General features: G+C 44.7%; 1 protein-coding gene and 1 pseudogene across 1 annotated transcript in view; both read right to left on the bottom strand.

Moving 5' to 3' along the window:
* Positions 1-3,362: 3,362 nt before the first annotated feature.
* On the bottom strand, positions 3,363-11,214 carry LOC134381640 (ferritin heavy chain-like; annotated as a pseudogene).
* Positions 11,069-18,720, bottom strand: part of NAA16 (N-alpha-acetyltransferase 16, NatA auxiliary subunit) — a 98,806-nt gene continuing 91,154 nt past the window's right edge. The window contains 1 exon segment of the mRNA XM_063102606.1: positions 11,069-11,240. The gene's annotated coding sequence lies outside the window, so the exon portion shown is untranslated.

Here is an 18,720-nt window from a genome sequence, read left to right as displayed (position 1 = left end):
CCCGCCGGTCCCGCCGTCTTATAGCCCCGGGCGCAGGCGGAGGCGGGACCGGGGCGGGGCCGCGCGAGCCGGAGCCTCCGGGTCTGTCCCGGCCGCCCTCCGGGGACGCCCCTGTCCCCGAGGCACCGCCCTCGCCACGCGCCCGCCCGGGAACCGCAGTGACGAGGAGTCGCCGGAGCCCGGGTTACAGCCCCAAATATTTACCCGCCGCTTTCTCCGCTCGCCCTGACAACACGACCCACGGAAGTGTCTGTGGCGTCACCAGAGCTTCAGAGAGTTCACTCTTCGGCTCGCGCTCCGCTGTTTCCAGCCGTGTGCCCTGAACCTCGGCGGGCCTCAGTTTCCTCATCTGTGAAATGGACGTGCAAATGCAGAGCCTCCCGCAGCCGACGGCTGTAGAGGCCCAGCCGGGTGCCGGAGACGCGGAGGGTCCCCACCCTATTCCCAAGGGACTCACAAGATTGCGGGCGGAGGGAGTGCAGGGCGTCGGGGGCTAGAGGGATGGAAGTTGGTGGAGTCCTTAATCGCTCCCACCCCGGAGCGCGGGGCCCTGAACGACAGTCCCGGGTGTTCCCGCCAGCCCCGGCTTTACGCAGGAGGGGTTTGTTAGGGGCAGAGGTTGCTGCGTAGACGCAGCGCGGAGCCGGCGCCTCGCGGTGTCCACACTCACGGGCCACCCTGGCCAGCGGCCTGGCGGGGGTCGGTCACCGCCGAGAATAACCCCGGTGCCCGCGAACGCCCCAGGCGGTGTGCTCACTAATACGGTAGCACTCGCCACAGACGACTGTTTAAGTGTAAAGCAATCCAAATTGAATGAAGTGAAAAAGTCAGTCCCTCGGTCGCACTAGGCACATTTAAAGGGCTCAACGGCCATCATCGCAGAAAGTTCTGGACAGCACTGCGAGGGACTCGACCCACCCACTGGCCCCGGCAGGAGGCGAGGCATCCGGCACCGCTTATGCAGGGCCTCCGAGGTGTCAGGACTTGGCGTGCACCAGTTCCACCCCCACAGCAACCCTGAGAGGTACTGCGCCTGTTTTGCAGGTGAGAAAACTGAGGCACAGAAAGGTTAAGTAGCTTGCCAGTGACTCAGTGATGGAAGGGCAGGTCTGTCTGGTTTGAGCGCCACTTTCGGCTTTACCACCCTCCCTCCCTGCACGGTGGGGAGCTCTGCAGACTAAAGTGGAGCATTGAGCAGCTAGGAGGAGGCTCCACATAGGAAAGCAGATAAGCAGGTCCTTGAAGCAGCAAGGCAAAGCACCTGCGTCCTTCATTTTACCCTCTTCTTTTTCTTTTCCCCATCCTCCTCTAAATCCCCAGGCCCCCCCCCCCTTTTTTTTCCTTCTCTTCTCCTTCCCTCATTCTCTTCCACTTGCCAGTGACACCCACTGGTGATGCCCTGAGCTACAGAGCAGCAACCAATCTCTGAGCCAAGGCCAAGGAGCTGCCTTCCAAATACAGCTCTCCCTCTCTGGCCAGACCTGGAGTGCAAAGTAGTAAACACCCCCAGCCCAGCTTTTGTGTGATGGCTCAAGGTCCCTCTCAGCTGAAAAATCAGTCAAGCTGATTTTCAAAAGCCCACTTTTTAGCAGCCATGATAATTTACTGAGAAAACGACAGTGAAAATAACCTTGTCTCCATCCTGGAGAGGTGGGTTGGCTGTTGTCATCGGCACCACATTGTAAGGGAACCTGCCCAAGTGTTGGAGAGATGCCTGCGCAGGGGCCCCCAACTCAAAATGTCATCTCCTCTGGGATGGGTGTCACTTTGATTACATAGGACTACTACCCTCTCTCTTTCCTAGTTGTAATTTTTAATTAAGAGGAAAATATAGAGAATTGGGTAACACTTTGTGTACCCACTGCTACAAATTAATACATTAACATTTTGTCATGTTTGCTTCAGATATTTTTGAGGTATAGCTTACATACAATAAAGTACACAAATCTCGAGTGTACAGTCTGATAATTTTTCACCTGTGTATACAACTATGTAATTATCATCCAGATGAAGCTGTAGCATATTACCAACACCCCAAAAGGGTCCCTATGCCATTTTCCAGTAGATAGCACCCCAAAAGTAACCCTTATTCTGCATTCTGTCACCAGGAATTAGCTTTTCCTATTCTAGAATTCCTAGAACAAAATCATTCTGTATGTATTCCTTTACGCCTGGCTTCTTTTGTTTAATATAATGTCCATGAGATTCCATGGACATTACCACGTTGTATTAATCCATCATTTGAGTTGTTGTTTTGCTAATGTTGTTGTTGCTATTGTAAATAGTGTTGGAATGAATATTCTTGCACCTGTCTCCTTGTGTGCATGATTAGGAGTCTCTAGGATATATATCTAGGAGTAGAATAACCAGATTGGTTGGATTACCTCTAGTCATTGGTTACTACAAATAAAGTTGCCATGAGCATCCTTGTACATTTCTTTTGGTGCACATATATACTCACTGCTATGGATTGAATTGTGTACTCCCAAAATTTAATGTGTTGGAGGCTTGGTCCCCACTGTAACAGGGTTAAGAGGATGGAAAATCCTATTAACAGTAATTGAAATGTGGGATCTTGAAGAGGTGATTGGATTGTGAGGACCATGCCCTAGTAATGGATTAATATATTGATGGTTTCATGGTGGTGGTTCTGAGGGCTTTATAAGGAGAGCATATGAGGAGGGTAGTCTCTCTATTAGCTTCCACCATCTGCCATGTGACACCCTGATTTGCTGTGAAGAGTCACTACCCACCAATAAGCCTCTCCCCAGATGAATTCCCTGGACTTTGGACTTCCCAGTCTCCAAAACTGTAAGCAATAAATATTTTTTCTTTACAAATTACCCAGTTCCAGGTGTTTCTGTTATAAGCAACAGGAATGGACTAATACATTCACTTATCTTGGGTTTATGCCTAAGATTGAAATTTCAGAACCACGGGATAGGTATATGTTTAGCTTTCAATGATTCTGTCAAACAGTTTTCCAAAGTGGTTGAATGAATATACACCCCCACTAGTGATGTATAAGAGTTCCAGTTGTCCCATATTTGTGTCAATATATGATATGTTAGACTGGTTAATATCAGCCATTCTGGTGAGTGTATACTGGTATCTTATCACAGTTCTTCTTTTCTTCCTATTCTTACTGTGATTTTACTTTACATTTACCAGATGAACAATTAAATTAACCACCTTTTCATCTTCTTCAAATCTTTCCAATAAGAGAAATAGAACAACACAGGTGAAATTGAAATTCCCTTAGTTGCCCTTCCCAGTCCTAATCCCCTTCCTCCCCAGAGACAACCACTACCATGAATTTGGTAAGTATATTAGTCTGTTTCTATTGCTTTTTTTTTTTTTTTTTTGGTACCAAATGTCTTTATTTGAAGGAATGATACAAATGAAAGAACTTAAGTGGATGTTTTGGTACAAATTATGGAAAAGGTTAAAAAGGAAACCCCAACATGCATGCACTGCGTTGGTGACCAGGGAAGTCATCCCATGGCTCCGGGGAAGTTAGCCTGAGGCTTAGCTCTCGTTATCACTCTCTCCCAGGGTGTGCTTGTCAAAGAGATATTCTGCCATGCCAGATTCAGGGGCTCCCATCTTGCGCAGGTTGGTTACATGGTCACCCAATTCTTTGATGGACTTCACCTGCTCATGCAGGTAATGAGTCTCAATGAAGTCACATAAGTGGGGGTCATTTTTCTCAGTGGCTAGTTTGTGCAGCTCCAGTAGTGACTGATTCACGCTTTTTTTCCAAGTGTAACGCACACTCCATTGCATTCAGGCCGCTCTCCCAGTCGTCATAGTCTGGTTTCTTGATATCCTGAAGGAAGATTTGGCCACCTCGTTGGTTTTGCAGCTTCATCAGTTTCTCAGCATGTTCCCTCTTCTCATGAGACTGGTGAAGAAAGTATTTGGCAAAGTTCTTCAAAGCCACATCATCGCGGTCAAAGTAGAAAGACATGGACAGGTAGACGTAGGAGGCGTACAGCTCCATGTTGATCTGGCGGTTGATGGCGGCCTCCGAGTCCTGGTGGTAGTTCTGGCACACCTGCGAGGCGGTCACGGTCGTCATGGCCGCGGCTGAGAAGAGGACGGGGCGGCGGCGGCGGCTGCGCGGCGCTGGAGCTGCGGAGGGGGCCTTGGGGCGATCCGAGGGCGCTGTGAAGAGGTGGCGGAGGGCTGGCTCTGAGCGGCCGGCCGGGGTGGGTGACGAGCACCGGGTTCCATCCAAGCACTGTTGAAGCAGGAAACCAGGACGACTCTCGGAGGTCTGGCCTGTTTCTATTGCTTATAACAAAATACGTGGAACTGGATGATTTATAAAACAATGAAATGTATTGCTTCCTGTTTCTGAGGCTGGGAAGTCCAAAGTCCAGGGAACACATCTGGTGAGAACCTCGATGGTGGCGACAATGATGGCAGAGTATCACATTGTGAAAATGGCGTAGCAGAGGGAGACTAACCTCATTCACTTTCCTTTTAAAGCCCTCCACACCACTCCCCTGACCACCATTATTAATCCATTCCTTACAGCATGGTCCTACAATCTAATGGCCTCTTCAAGGCTCCACCTTTCGATTACCATAATAGGACTTCCCACCCTCTTAACAGTCACAGTGGGGGCTAAGTTTCTAATACTAAAACTTGGGGGACACAATTCAAGCTTCAGTGAGTTTTGGAGGGACATAATTCAATCTACTACAGTAAGTACTCTCCCAGTCCATGTTTTTATACCTAGACTATGTTTACGTTTCTGTTGATTAAAATGATCGGAGACGGGAAGGAAGACACAGCAGATGGGATGCAGGTGAAGAGCGGGGGCTACTGCTCTCTCAGGCAAGTAGCGCCGATCCAGCCGCTGTTACAGCCTTTATTACATTTAGCAAGCTTGTGCATGCGAGATAAGCATTAATGCATAAATTCTGTTATACTTTTCTCAAGAGCAGAAAGCTGTTACCTCCCCTCTCAAGCACTTGGTTATCTATAATGCGCCTCCTGGGAACATCCCAAGAAAGTGTTCTCACAACTTCAAGCGTTCTCAAGGATTGTTTGCAATCCTTGACATTTCTTGGTTAACTCGTTTGCGAGTTCGCCAAGTGAACGCGTCCTTGGATGCTGACCACAGAAGTCCATTAACCACTTCCTTCACGTTTCCATTAAAAAAAACTTGTAGTACTCATTTATATAGTTTTTAAATTTATATGACTGCTTTCATGGTGCAACATGCTTTGTTTTCATTCAACGTTGTTTTTGCACAGGTTGATACACACACATCTAATTTGATCATTTCATCTCTCAAATAGAAGTTCATTGAATGACCACAGCACAATTTATTTATCTGCTCTTTAGTTGATGGTCACTTGGGTTGCCTCTAGTCTTCTCTATCTTAAACAGTGCTACAGTTAACATCTGTGTACACATTTTAGTGTGCATGTGTTCATCTTGCTTCCTTCCCTAGAACCAAACAAAAGGCAGAGGTTAAACCCTTAGTCCCTTCAGCTTTCTGGCTGGGTTCCATTTTCTGCCCCAGGGCCTCCTATGGTCGCCAGCTACCTGACCATAGTGACAGAGGTGATGAGTGACCTCATTGTTCAGGTGTGACCTAGTCCCTCCCTGAGAAGGGGCGGGGAGCTGTGTCTTTCACCAGCCCTGAGCCTAAATTAACTATCATATTCTTACACTAGGATTTACAGACATTCCAAGTTCCAGGTCATTCAGTTACACAGATCTCCTGCCAAAAAAAGACTTGAGGTAGCCTATGGTTTGAAACAAGGCAACCACAACTTCTTATGTTTCTAAAGACCAGGTCTTTATCTTAGCTGGCATCTATCTTAGTTTGTTTTTGGTACTATGACAAAATACCACAGACAGGGTAATTTATAAAGAACAGAAATTGACTTCTCACAGATCTGGAGGCTGGGAAGTCCAAGAACAAGGCTCTAGTTTCAGTGTCTGGTGAAGGTCTTGCTGTGTCCTCACATGACAGAAGGGACAGATGGGAATGAGTCCACTCCCTCAAGCCCTTTTCTAAGGGCCATAATCCCATCCATGTGGGCTCTGCCCTCATGACTTAATCACCTCCTAAAGGCACTAACTCTTAACACTATCACATTTGCAATTAAGTCCCAACATATTAATTTCAACATATGGTCTGATGCATTCAGACCGTAGCAGCATCTCTTCTCCTGTACACCGCTGACCACTCTTTCCTTGAAACTTGTCCTGAGTGTCCATCTGACTGCCTCATCATTTCTTCTCGGGCCCCTGCTGAATCCTCCTTCTCTGTACAGTCATTCAACTCTTTGGTTCCCTGCAGGTCTCTCCTTGACCTTTTCTTCTCACTCTATACTCTTTCCAGGCCATCTTGTCCCCTCTCAAAATTGTAACTAACATTTGTAAGCTTTCAAATCTTTATTTCCAGACCTGATTTTTTTCCCTCAGGTCTCTTATGTCCAGTCATCTATAGGACTTCTGTGCCTGGTGTTTCTCTACGGGCACCCTATGGAAGAAACTTCTAATTGTTTCCTAATATTGGATCTCCCGTTTCTATTTACTAATAAATAGGTGGGCCCATGGATTTCTGAAATAAGGAGTATGCTCCCAGCCTGTTTTGCAGTTAAGAGTGGTGATGTGACTAAATCTTGAACAACAGACTGTAAGCAGAGTTGTCCTTGAAACTTCTAGAACACATCCTGGAGAGGAGAGAGGGGCTCCCTTACCCTTGCTTCTTCCTGCTGGATGAAAGATGGACATGAAGCTAGATTTCACACCACGAGGTAAAAGCCACGTATTGAGGAAGCAGCAGAAAGACAGAAGAATCTTATATCTTGGTGTCATAGAGCCACTATACCAACCAACCCTGGATTTCCAACACCTACATAAGAGAAAAATAAAATAAAATGTCCATCTTGTGTAAGCCACTGTTTTGGTGGTTTCCAACCATAACAATTGAACCTAATCCTACTACCTAATGCCACAACAGATCTCACCAGAAACCCAACTCTGGGCTTCTAAGTTTAAGAGAAAGTTGTTTCCTTGTTGCTTAAGCAAGTTTAGGTTGTGTTTCAGTGACTGTATTAGTTTGCTAGAGCTGCTGAAACAAAATATTACAAACTGGGTGGCTTAAAACAATAAAAATGTATTCTCTTACTGTTCTGGAGGCTAGAAGTCTGAACTCAAGGTGTTGGTGGGGTTGGTTCCTTCAGGAAGCTCTGAGGGAGGATCTGCTCCATACCTCTCTCATAGTTTCTTGTGGTTTGCTGGAAATCTTTGGCATTCCTTGGTTTGTAGAGGCATCACTCTGATCTCTGCCTTTGTCTTCACATGGTGTTCCCTCTGTGTTTTTGTGTTTCTTCTCCTCTTCTTATAAGGGCACCAGTCATATTGTATTTGGCCCACCCTAATCCACTATGATCTCATCCTAACTCAATTACATCTGCAAAGACCCTATTTCCAAATAAAGTCACATTCACAGGTACCAGGAAGGAGTCAGGACTTGAACATATCTTTTGGGGAACACAATTTAACCCATAACAGTGACATAAGCCCAAAATTGACCTATACTAACCACAAACATATTAAAGAAGGATAAAGTTACACTACCTGATTTCAAAACTTGCTGTAAAGCTACAATAATTAAAACAGTGTGGTATTGGCCAAGTATAGGTAAATGTACCACTGGAACAGAATAGAGCCCAGTAATAGTTTATACACATATTTGATTAATTGATTTATCACAAAGATATCAATGTACTTCAATTAAGAAAGAAAAGTCTTTTCAACAAGTGGTGCTGGAGAACAGAAAAAAAAAACAAAAAACAAACAAATATAAGGTCTCCCATATTCCCTACACAAAAATTAATTTGAAATAAATCACAGACCTAAATGTAAAAGCTAAAACCATGAAGCTTTCAGAAGAAAACATGGTAGAATATCCTCATGACTTTGATGTAGAGATGATTTTTTTAGACAGGATACAAAAAGACACTAGTCATTTTTTTAAATTGAGAAATCAGACTTCATTAAAATTAAAAACTTTTGTTCATCAAAGACACCATTGCAAAAAAGGGAAAATCCAAGCCATGGACCGGAATAAAATATTGCGATACCTATATTTGTCAAAGGATTTGTTTTTAGAACATAGAAAGACCATCTACAAACTAATAATAAAAAGACAACCTGGTGAAATTTAAAATGGGCAAAACATTTGAACATACACCTCACAAAAGAGAATATATGAATGACCAATAAACACATGAAAAGTCAAACACACAATTACCCTATAATGTAGCCCTACATATTTACCCAAGAGAAACGAAAAACAATATAAGAATAAATTTTTATTCATAACAGCAAAAAATAGGTAACAACCCAAATGTCTGTCAACAGAAGAATGAACACCAACTATATATGTGTATATTCATGTAACAATATTACAATCAAACGGACAAACTACTGATACACACAACATGGGTGAATCTTAGAAACATTCTCTTTGCAAGAATGCTGTGGTAGGCGGAATAACAGCCCCTCAAAGATGTCCATCCTAATCCCTACAATCTGTGAATGTTACCATATGTGGCAAAAGGGACTTGACGTGATGAAAGTTAAGGTGGGCCCTGTCTAATCACATGAGTCCTTAGAAGCAGAAAACCTTGGGCCGAGCCCGTGGCGCACTTGGTAGAGTGCTGCGCTGGCAGCGCGGCGACGCTCCCGCCGCGGGTTCGGATCCTATATAGGACTGACCGGTGCACTCACTGGCTGAGTGCCGGTCACGAAAAAACGACAAAAAAAAAAAAAAAAAAAGAAGCAGAAAACCTTTCCTGGCTGTGGTCAGAGGATGATATGACTACAGAAGGATGGTAGACATGCAACAGTGTTGGCTTTGAAGATGGGAGAAAGAACCAAGAGCCAAAAAATGTGTGGTCTCCCAAAGCTGGAAAAGGCAAGGAAACAGATTCTTCCCTAAAGACCCCAGAAAAGAACACAGCTCTACCAACACCTTGACTTTAGCCCAGCAAGACCCTTGCTGGACTTCTAACATGCAAAATTGTAAGATGATAAATGTGTGTGTTGTTTTAAGCCACTAAGTTTGTGGTAATTTGTTACAGCAGCAACTGGAAAACTCATAAAAGTGCATACTATATGATTCCATTGATGTGAATCCACGTCCAGAACCAGGTGAAACTAATCCATGGAGCTATGAGTCAGATCAATAGCTGCCTCCAGGGAGGGGCACACCCCAGTGACAAGGGGCACAGGGAATGTACAGAAATGTTCTGTGTCTTGATTTGGGTGATGATTATATGGGTGACGAAACCCACTGAACTGTACAGTTAAGATTTATTAAGTGTACATAAAATATACCTCAATAATAATTTTTTTAAAAGACAGAACCATCTATGCAGTTTGCCCTCCTGATTATCAGGAACTTCTGTTCATAACCTCTGTTGTTTCCCTTTTCAAGAGCAAGCACACGCCCTTCATCACTTCCAGACCCACAAAATCACCATCATCAGCCAAAATGCCATTGCTCTAGTTATCCTAAAAAGTCCCAGAAAAGCCTAGGATTTCTCCAGCAAACAGGTGTCCCTGGCACAGTCTGGAGGAAGGAAGAGAAGCAAGCCTGGCACCTGACACTTATCAGACCCTCCACATTTCTCTTCTTCTGTCTTCTTGAGGAACCGGTGAAGTTGGTATTAAGATTTCCACTTTACACATGAGGAAATTGAGTGTAGTAGATTGGATGTCCCCCTCAAACTCATTGAAGCTTGAATTCTGTCCCCAAGTTTTATGTATTAGAAACTTGGCCCTCACTGTGATGGTTAAGAGGGTGGGAAATCCTAATATGGTAACTGAAAGGTGGGGCCTTGAAGAAGTGATTGGGTTGTAGGACCATGCAGTAGTGAATGGATTAAAAATGGTGGTCGTGGGCATGGTTTGGAGGGCTTAAAAGGAGAGTGAATGAGGAGGTTAGTCTCTCTCTGCTCTGCCATTCTTGCCATGTGACACCCTGCATTGCTATAGAGTCACCTCACCAGATGTGTTCCCTGGATTGTGGACTTCCCACCCTCCGAAACTGTAAGCAATAAATTTCATTTTCTTATGATCACCCAGTTTCAGGTATTTATAAGCAATAGAAACAGACCAATGCGCTGAAGTTCAAAAAGCAGAGAATCTGCCTGACGTGACCCAGCCAATGGGAGACTGTGCTTCACTCCATATCTGTCTGACTCCCCAGTGACCCCTTTCCATGACCCCAAGTGAGCTCCCTCTCACACAGCACCTGCTTTCCAGCCGGATCACCAGTGATTTATAACAAATGAAGGATGAATGTATGCAGAATATTCCAGAAGAAAAGGGCCTCCTTGAAGAAGGCCTGGCAGAGACTCTGAAAACTGAATAAATAGAGTCAGGCAGAGAAGGCAAGTGTATTGTCCACTTCTGTTGCTTATAACAAAATACTTGGAACTGGGTGATTTATAAGAAAATGAAATTTATTGCTTACAGTTGAAGAGGCTGGGAAGTCCAAAGTCCAGGGAATACATCTGGTGGTAGCAAAAGAGACCTGGGGTCTCACATTGCAAGATGGTGGAAGCAGAGAGAGAGACTAACCCCTCATGTGCTCTTCTTTTAAAGCCCTCAGAACCATGCCCATGACCACCACTTTTAACCCATTCACTAGGCATCGTCCTCAGAATCTAATCATCTCTTCAAGGCCCCGCCTTTCAATTACCATAATAGGATTTCCCACCCTTCACAGTTACAGTGGAATTAAGCCTCTAATATATAAAACTTGGTGGATACAATTCAATCCGCAACAGCAAATGAACTTTTAAAGAAAGAAAAACACTTCAGTGTGATTTTTTTTACAGGTTTCTCTCAATATAATTGATGTACAATAAACTTACAAATTTAGAGTAACAATTTGATAACATTTGACATATGTTCACAAGATAGTGAAAATAGCCACCACCCCCAAAGGTTTCCTCTTGCCGTACAACAATCTCTTCCCACTCTTTCCTGTCCCATCCCCACTCCCAGGCAACCACTGGCCTACTGTCAATTAGCTTGTATTTTCTAGAATTGTATATAAATGGAATCATACAGTACATTCTCTCTTCTGTAATTACGTTGAGATTCATCCACGTTGCTCTGTGTAAGTTCACTCACTCCTTTTTCTTGCTGAATAGTATTCCACTGCATGGATAGACCACAATTTATCTGTTCACCTGTTGGTAGACATTTGGGCTATTATAAATAAAGCTGCTATACAAGTATGAGTAGATGCTTTTGTTTCTCTTGGGTAAATATATTAGAGCAGAAGGACCGGATCCTATGGTAGGTGTGTTGTCAACCTGCTAACTCTTAAAGAAAAGGGCTCGCCAGTTAGCTCAGTTGGTTAGAGCATGGTGCTAATAATTCCAAGGTCCAGAGTTCCATCCCTGTACCTGCCAGCTGACAAAAAAAAGTACTTTAATGTGAGTTTTAAACCAAAACAACCCATCACACTTCTTGGGCAGCCTCAAAACAGGAGTTTCCCCACAGCCAGCTTTTACAAACTTCTGCTGCCACCATCTGGGAAACAAAAAGAAGAGAGACGTGTCCCCACAAGTCCACTCCCCGGAACCAGGGTCTGTCCTACTTTCTCTGCTCTTTCCACCAATGCTGCTCCCACCTCACCATCCCCACCATCTACAGCCCAGTGAGGGACCACTCAACTCATCTGATTGCAGGTGAGAAATCTCTGAGTGGTTCATTCACATATATAACTGGATGGGAAAGAAGGAGAACATGGGCTTATACTTACTTTATAGCCCTATGTGACATCTTAATGTCACCAAGGAAAAAATAATTTCAAGTGATAGAAATGAGCTAGCACTTTCTTTGCAACCCAAACCAATTTTGCAAGTTATGACATATAAGTATGTCACCAGTGTTTTGTACCCTAGTGCCTGGCACATGGTGGGTACTTAATTTTCATTTGCTGAATGAATGAGTGAATGATTATGATGCAGATGCCTCTAATAAGTAACAGTAGTAAAGGCGCGGTTGGTTCCTGGCAAGAGCATTCAGTGACCAGGAGTCAGAAGCCCTGGTCTCTGGTGCTTGCCCTGCTGTTAACTAGCTGTGGGCAGGATGTGAAACTATTCTGAACCTCAATTTTCTCATAAATAAGATCAGAAAAATGACCTGACTTCTTTAGCTTTGGGGACACTTAAATAAGATGAAAAATCCTTTATAAACTGTCAGTGTACCACAAATGTAAAAAGTCTACATTTACAAATTTATTTACAAATGTATTAGCAAATAAGAATAATTATACAATATGACCGTTTTTTCTTTTACATTGTCTTCTGAAAACAGAAATCTGTCTCTCACATTTAGCCCTACATGATTATGAGTTAAGGAAGAACAATTTTTTGCCAGTCCTAATAAACCAACATGCTGAGACACAGAGAGGTTGAATCTCCAAAGATCACCAGGGAGTCATTTTTCGGGCAAATGTGTACCTGGCTCTTCCTTCTGAAGATGTACATCTCCTTCTCTCTACGTATCCAGTAGCTCTTCTCCACACCATTGCACATCACTGACACTCCTAAATGTGGACATAGGCTTTGTATGTCTCCACGGGAAAAATAAATAAAATTTCTCCCTTGCCCCAATGAGGATGATTAACTCATACGCTTGATTATTTTATAAGTGGTGTTGATTAAACCTTCTGAGATATAGACCACTTAGTCCAAATACATAGTCCAATATTATTGAAATACAATAAACGAACGGGCTATTAATGCAAGAGATTACTTTCACCACTTTAGAAAAAAAAAAAAAATAGAGCTGGCCAATTAGCTCATTTGGATAGAGTAGAGTTATGACACCAAGGTCAAGAGTTTGGATCCCCTCACCATCCAGCCACCAAAAAAAAGGAGAGAGATGAGAGAGAGAGAGAGAGAGAGAGAGAGATCTAAAATTCTCCAGAATGAGCAAAATTCTCATTTGACCCTTATTTGTCCTCCCCTGCCTCCGCCTCTTAAAGAATGCCCACTACCCAAGGTTTATTTTAGGTGAACATCTGCTTTGGTTGGGAGTTGAGGCTGAGAATGGAGGACATTACTGCAGATGTGAAATGGTAAATCGTGGCCTTCTGAGGACTAGGCAGTGGCTTCTCCATCTCTAGTACCCACAGTACTGTTCGTGCATTCCGATGCCATTACTCTTCCTGTGTTCTCACACAGGTGCTCACACGAGTAGACATGAGGAAGGGAACATGCACATAACCTGGGCTGACGTCCCACCAGCACTGTGCCAGTGGAGAGAAGCAGAAGACTGCAAAGTTCTCTTCTAAGGAGCATTTTTTCCCAGAATCTCCTGGTAGAGAAAACCTCAAGGGGACTATAGTAATTACAATGAAATATAAATAAAGCAATGATGTGTTTTCAGTAATAATAAAAAAAAAAAAAAAACAGACCAGCAACAGGGGTTCCCAGGGCGGTGGAAACAACATTCCTCATGACCCCATCCTGACATCCTCTGCGTGGGGAAGAGTGGGAGAGGGACTCCCTGAAAGCGATCCCTACCTCTCCCCAAACGATACTTTCATCCTCTCAAAATGCACTTCAGAAGATGACCTTTTGAGAAGGAAATACAGTCTAACGTAATAACTTTTTAAACATTAAGAGTTTGGGTAACTTTGTATGAGAAAGAAACAATGAAATTAAGCTCTATGTTGTCAGTGTAGTAGAAAATTTTAGTGTTTAATAAAACTTCATACTATAAGTAGAATACAGTAACTTATGGGGTTTTTCGTGTGTGCTCACAAAGAACATATAATTTAGCAAAAGATATATAATCAAATAATGTTACAGGATAGTATAAAATAAGAGCACATGAATGTAATAAACAGAAGTAGATTACCATAGTATCTAAACTTGTGCATCATTTGAAGTAAAAAGAAAAGAGAAGCGTTTAGCATTATCTGATTCCATGTAAAATTCTATCATGAACCAGTGGAAACTGGGGAGGAAAGATCAGTTCTTGCTGCTACTTCTGATGCTTTTGATGTTGGGACCAAGATATACTTTATTTTTATTTATTTATTTTTATTACTTTTTTACATTCTATGATGTTGTGGAGCAACTGGGGAGGAGGGGAGAGGGGAAGGAAATAGGGTGGGAGAAGGAGTAAGGAGGAGAGGTGGGGTTGAGGCCTGTGGCACCCCCCTCATTACTGCATGGGAGACCAGGGGGCTTCCAGTGGTGGCTTGGTCATTGCTGGGCTTTGTGCAGATGTCAGAGGGGTTTGGCCAAAGCCCTCACCCCCTCACCACCACCCCAGCTTGGGAGCTTGGGGTGCTTCCTGCAGCAGCTCAGCGGTCATCACTGGACTGGTTGGGGGGGGCCCTCACTACCCCAGCTCAGGAGAGCCAGGTTGATTGTCATTGAGTTGGTTGCAGGTGTCAGAGGGTGTGGCTGAGGCCCTTGGCCCTCCACTGCCCCAGCTCAGGAGAGCCTGGGGAGCTTCCTGCTGCAGCTCAGTGGTCATTGCTGGGCTAGTTGTGGGTATCGGGGGGTGTGGCCAAGGCCCTCGGACCCTCACCGCCCTGGTTTGGGAGAGCCCAAGGCACTTCCTGCAGTGGCTTGGTGGTTGTTGCTGGCTGGCTGCAGGTGTTGGTGGGGTGTGGCTGAGGCCCACAGCCCCCCACCCTTGGGATGTGTTGTGGGTTTCGGGGAGCATGGCCGAGACCCCCAGCACTCCCCGCTTCCTGGTTTGGTAGGCCAGGGGACTTCCAGTCCTTCTAGGTTTTATAGGTGTTCTTTGGTGATGTGAGACCTTTACTAGGTAATATCAAACTTTGTTTCTGGTCTGTGGATTTTGTTTTATCTTTCAGTTCTGTGTTGGATTATTTGACATTCCTACCACTTAAACTCTGCACTGGAACTAATTTGTTGTCCTTTGCTTACTTCTAAAATGGGGAAACTTCCTGTGAGGACCAGCACTTGGGCCCTATGGTTGAGCTAAATTGTTGCTTTGCTGCTTATTCCCTGGGGAAGGCTTTTTGTGCAGCTCAGGTTTTAATGGTTGACTTTATGAGTACTTCCAGGACTTGAGAGATCCAGTGCACCCGGGTTGTGAAGGAACTCTGGCTGGGCCTGAGTCTTTTCAGCAAACTGCACCCCCTGAACTTCTATATTCCTGACCAGTCTCCACTGAATGGTTCTATGCTGATTTGGGGGCAGATCAGTTGTCCATGCTGTGCCCCAGTGTTCCCTTGTGGCCCATCGCCCCCACCCCCCATGCTCTAAACACTTGCTATAGGACGGGCTGTGTGCCAGTCCCTTGAGATGACTCACCAGCTTCTGAGTGGCTCCTTTTTTCAGCTGTTCTGGCTCCTCACTCCTGTGTGGTTCCACGGGAGCCCTATTAGTGGTCTTGCTGGCCTGGGGGCCACCAAGGCCCTCTTTTCCCCTGCAGCTTCCAAGCAACTTCATCCAAAGGGCACAGCTGTGGCTTTTGCCAGCTCCTGCTCCGTGTGCTCACCAGGGCCAGCCTTGAAGTGGCTGCGGCTTGAAATAGAGCAGTCCTTTCTTTCTCTCACTGTGGCTTCTCCCAGCTTCATGCACCCCATAGGTCTCTCCTCCTCTTCCCCTTATCCCTAGTGGCTCCAGCTTGGCTATCATTGCTTTTTTTTTTTTTTTTTTTTTTTTAAGATGACTGTTAAGGGGATCTCAGCCCTTGACTTGGTGTTGCCTGCACCACGCTCTCCCAAGTGAGCTAACCAGCCATCCCTATATAGGGAGCTGAACCCGTGGCCTTGCTATTATCAGCACCACACTCTCCCAAGTGAGCCGCAGGCTGGCCCTGTCATTGCTTTTTAATAGTTGTAAATTGGTTGATTTGTGGGAGAGAGTGACGCTGGGGACCATCTATCTATTCCTCCATCTTGACCAGAAGCAACTTATATTAAATAGAGAGAAAACCAGCAAGAGTACAGAACCTTTAAGATCTCTCATTAAACATGGCCCAACATCAGCAGCTGCTCTTTGGATCACCCCCAATACATGTGGGCATCGCTAGCACTCGGATTTTGTTCTCTAATTTCCCCAGGTGGAAAAAAGCCTCCGTGGAGAGTAGGAACTGATTGAGCGCCTTAGGGAAGAGAAAAAATATCACTTTGAGTCTGGATAATCTTACTGTTTCCAGAAAGCAAAGATGCTTTTTAAAAATGTCTGGAGTAGAGCAACTCAGAGTGGGCTCCCACTGGCCATGTAATGACAATTTACATACCAACATCTTCATATGCAGCATAAATTAGTGGTTTTCAAAGCTGAGTGAGCATCAGAACCAGCTGGAGATGTTAAAATGCACATTGCTGGGCCCATCTCCAGAGTTTCTGATTTAGTAAGTCTGAAATAGGGCCCAAGAATCTGCATTTCTAACACATTCCAAGGTGAAGCTGCTGATGGTCCAAAGACCACACTCTAAGAACCACTGGGTATTAATTATTTTAACTGAATTGGATGAGTCTGTGAGCATCTTTGAGTTTAGTATGATACTAAAGAGAAAAGTCAATATAAAATGTACAGAAAGGTAGTTGTAAAAAACATTATTACATTTATTAATATCTATGGAGGTTTGTATCTTCTTTAAAGTACATGTTAGCTTATAAAGCATGGTTCTTTTGAAATTTAGTATTATCTCAATAAATGCAGAAGAAGCATTTGACCCATTTCAACATCACTTCAACATAAAATGTCCTAGCAACTTTTGTATAGAACACACAAAAAATCCACAAGTTAACGAAAAAATCCGAACACACAGTCTATTATGATCTTACAAATACAGGTAAATATCACCCGTAAGTACATTAATAGGTTTTTTCTCTCTCAAAAGAATCAAGCAATCTGATGCTTCAGAAAGATGCTCCCTATGAACCCTGTGGCAACCCACATTGAGATGATCTTGGCAAGATTCAAGCTGTGAAGTTCAGTTGCCCCGGATTTGTTCCACCAAAGATAAGCACATCTCCCTCCAGAGAGCACTGACTGAAAGGCACTGTTGGTCCCAGAATCCTAAGGAATTCGAATGTGAGATACAGACTCAGAAATAAATTGTAAAGTGTCTCTAGAGAGTAGAAACCTGGGAGAAAACCAAACCAAACCCGTTCTCCCAATTGTCACCCAGAGATATTGTCAACATTTCAAGCTCACTGGTGAAGTATAGGCTTTTCAGGTTGTCGATGACTAAGTGAAGGGCGTAAGGGAGCCAGAAACCTCTCAGTCCTGGGTCCTCTAGTCCCAAGTACCCTTCCAAATGGAAATTTGTGCCATGACCAGAGAAGCCGAAAAGGGGGTGAAAACACTTAGGGGACTGGGTCATCAGATCAAAGGTCAGGCTACAGACAGTAATGACAGGAAGTGCCTGGCAAGGGCAGGGGCTGGGCTGCTGAGGGGGTAGGGATGGCTGAGAAGACTTTGGTGGGGGGAGTCAAGAGGTGCAGTGGAGCAAGTCCTGTGTGTCTTTGAAGTGACACAGAGTTCTTTCCCTGTCCCACCATTAGAGGGGCCTCAGGCTGGGTCCGGGGCCTGTGACCCAACATGATGTACCTTATTCTTGGCCACAGCCAGTTTCCTCTGTCGGGTTTCCTGTGGCATATCCGGGCAGGGAAAAGGAAAGGAGGGGCTGCATCACCACCATCCAAGCACTGGGGAATCACTTCCTTCAGCTAATGGTGCGGATGTGCAACTGAGCCAGAGCCACTGGGAGCTGGCAGAGCTAGGCAACAGTGAAGTGGGCGTGGCCTCAGTGCTCACAGCCCATTGGTGGATGTGAAAGGTGAAAGGAATGGGGGCGTGACCAGAACAAAGGGAAGCGTGGAGTCACAATAAAAGTTGTGATCACTGTCCCCGCCCACCCTAGGGAGGGACTCCCTTGGGGAAAGGGGCCGGGCTCTCGGTGCCCCTGCAGCTTCTACGAGACCCTCATCCAGTCCTCCAGATGCTTCTCCACTTGCCCCTTTCTTCGAGGGTCCCTTCACTTATCCTGGGAGTGTAGCTGCCCCCTCCCAGTGGGGTCCCATCCAGGTCACTCCTGCTTGCCAGCTGCTCCTCCTCTCACACCCCACAGCACCCCATTCCTCCCAGCCCAAGCTCTGGGTCCCATCAGCCTCTCCCCTTAGATGCCTCAAGACCAAACTAGGGGATGGCTAACACTATAAAACCCTCAGAACACATAAGTGTAATTCTTCATGATCTTAGATTAAGCAATGGTTTTCTCGGCATGACATCAAAAGCACAAGCAATGAAAGAAAAAACGGACAAACAACATCAAAATTAAAAACTTTTGTGGTTCAAAGAATGCCATTGACAAAGTGAAAAGAAAAATGAAAGAAAGTGAAAAGAAAACCAAAGAATTGGAGAAAAATTTTACAAATCTTATATCTTATAAGGAGCTTGTATCCAGACTACATAAAAAAAATTACAACTCGATAATCAAAAGATAAATATCCCATTTTTTTAAATTGGCAAAAAATCTGAATACAGTTTTCTTTTCTTTTTTATTTTTCTTTTGTCTTTTTTGTGACCGGTAAGGGGATCGCAACCCTTGGCTTGGCATCGCCCGCACCGCGCTCAGCCAGTGAGCGCACCGGCCATCCCTATATAGGATCTGAACCCATGGCTGGAGTGCTGCTGCACTCCCAGCGCCGCACTC

This window comes from Cynocephalus volans, chromosome 7 (genome assembly GCF_027409185.1).
Source record: "Cynocephalus volans isolate mCynVol1 chromosome 7, mCynVol1.pri, whole genome shotgun sequence".
NCBI classification, from domain to species: domain Eukaryota; kingdom Metazoa; phylum Chordata; class Mammalia; order Dermoptera; family Cynocephalidae; genus Cynocephalus; species Cynocephalus volans.
This window is presented reverse-complemented; position numbering and strand designations above follow the sequence as displayed.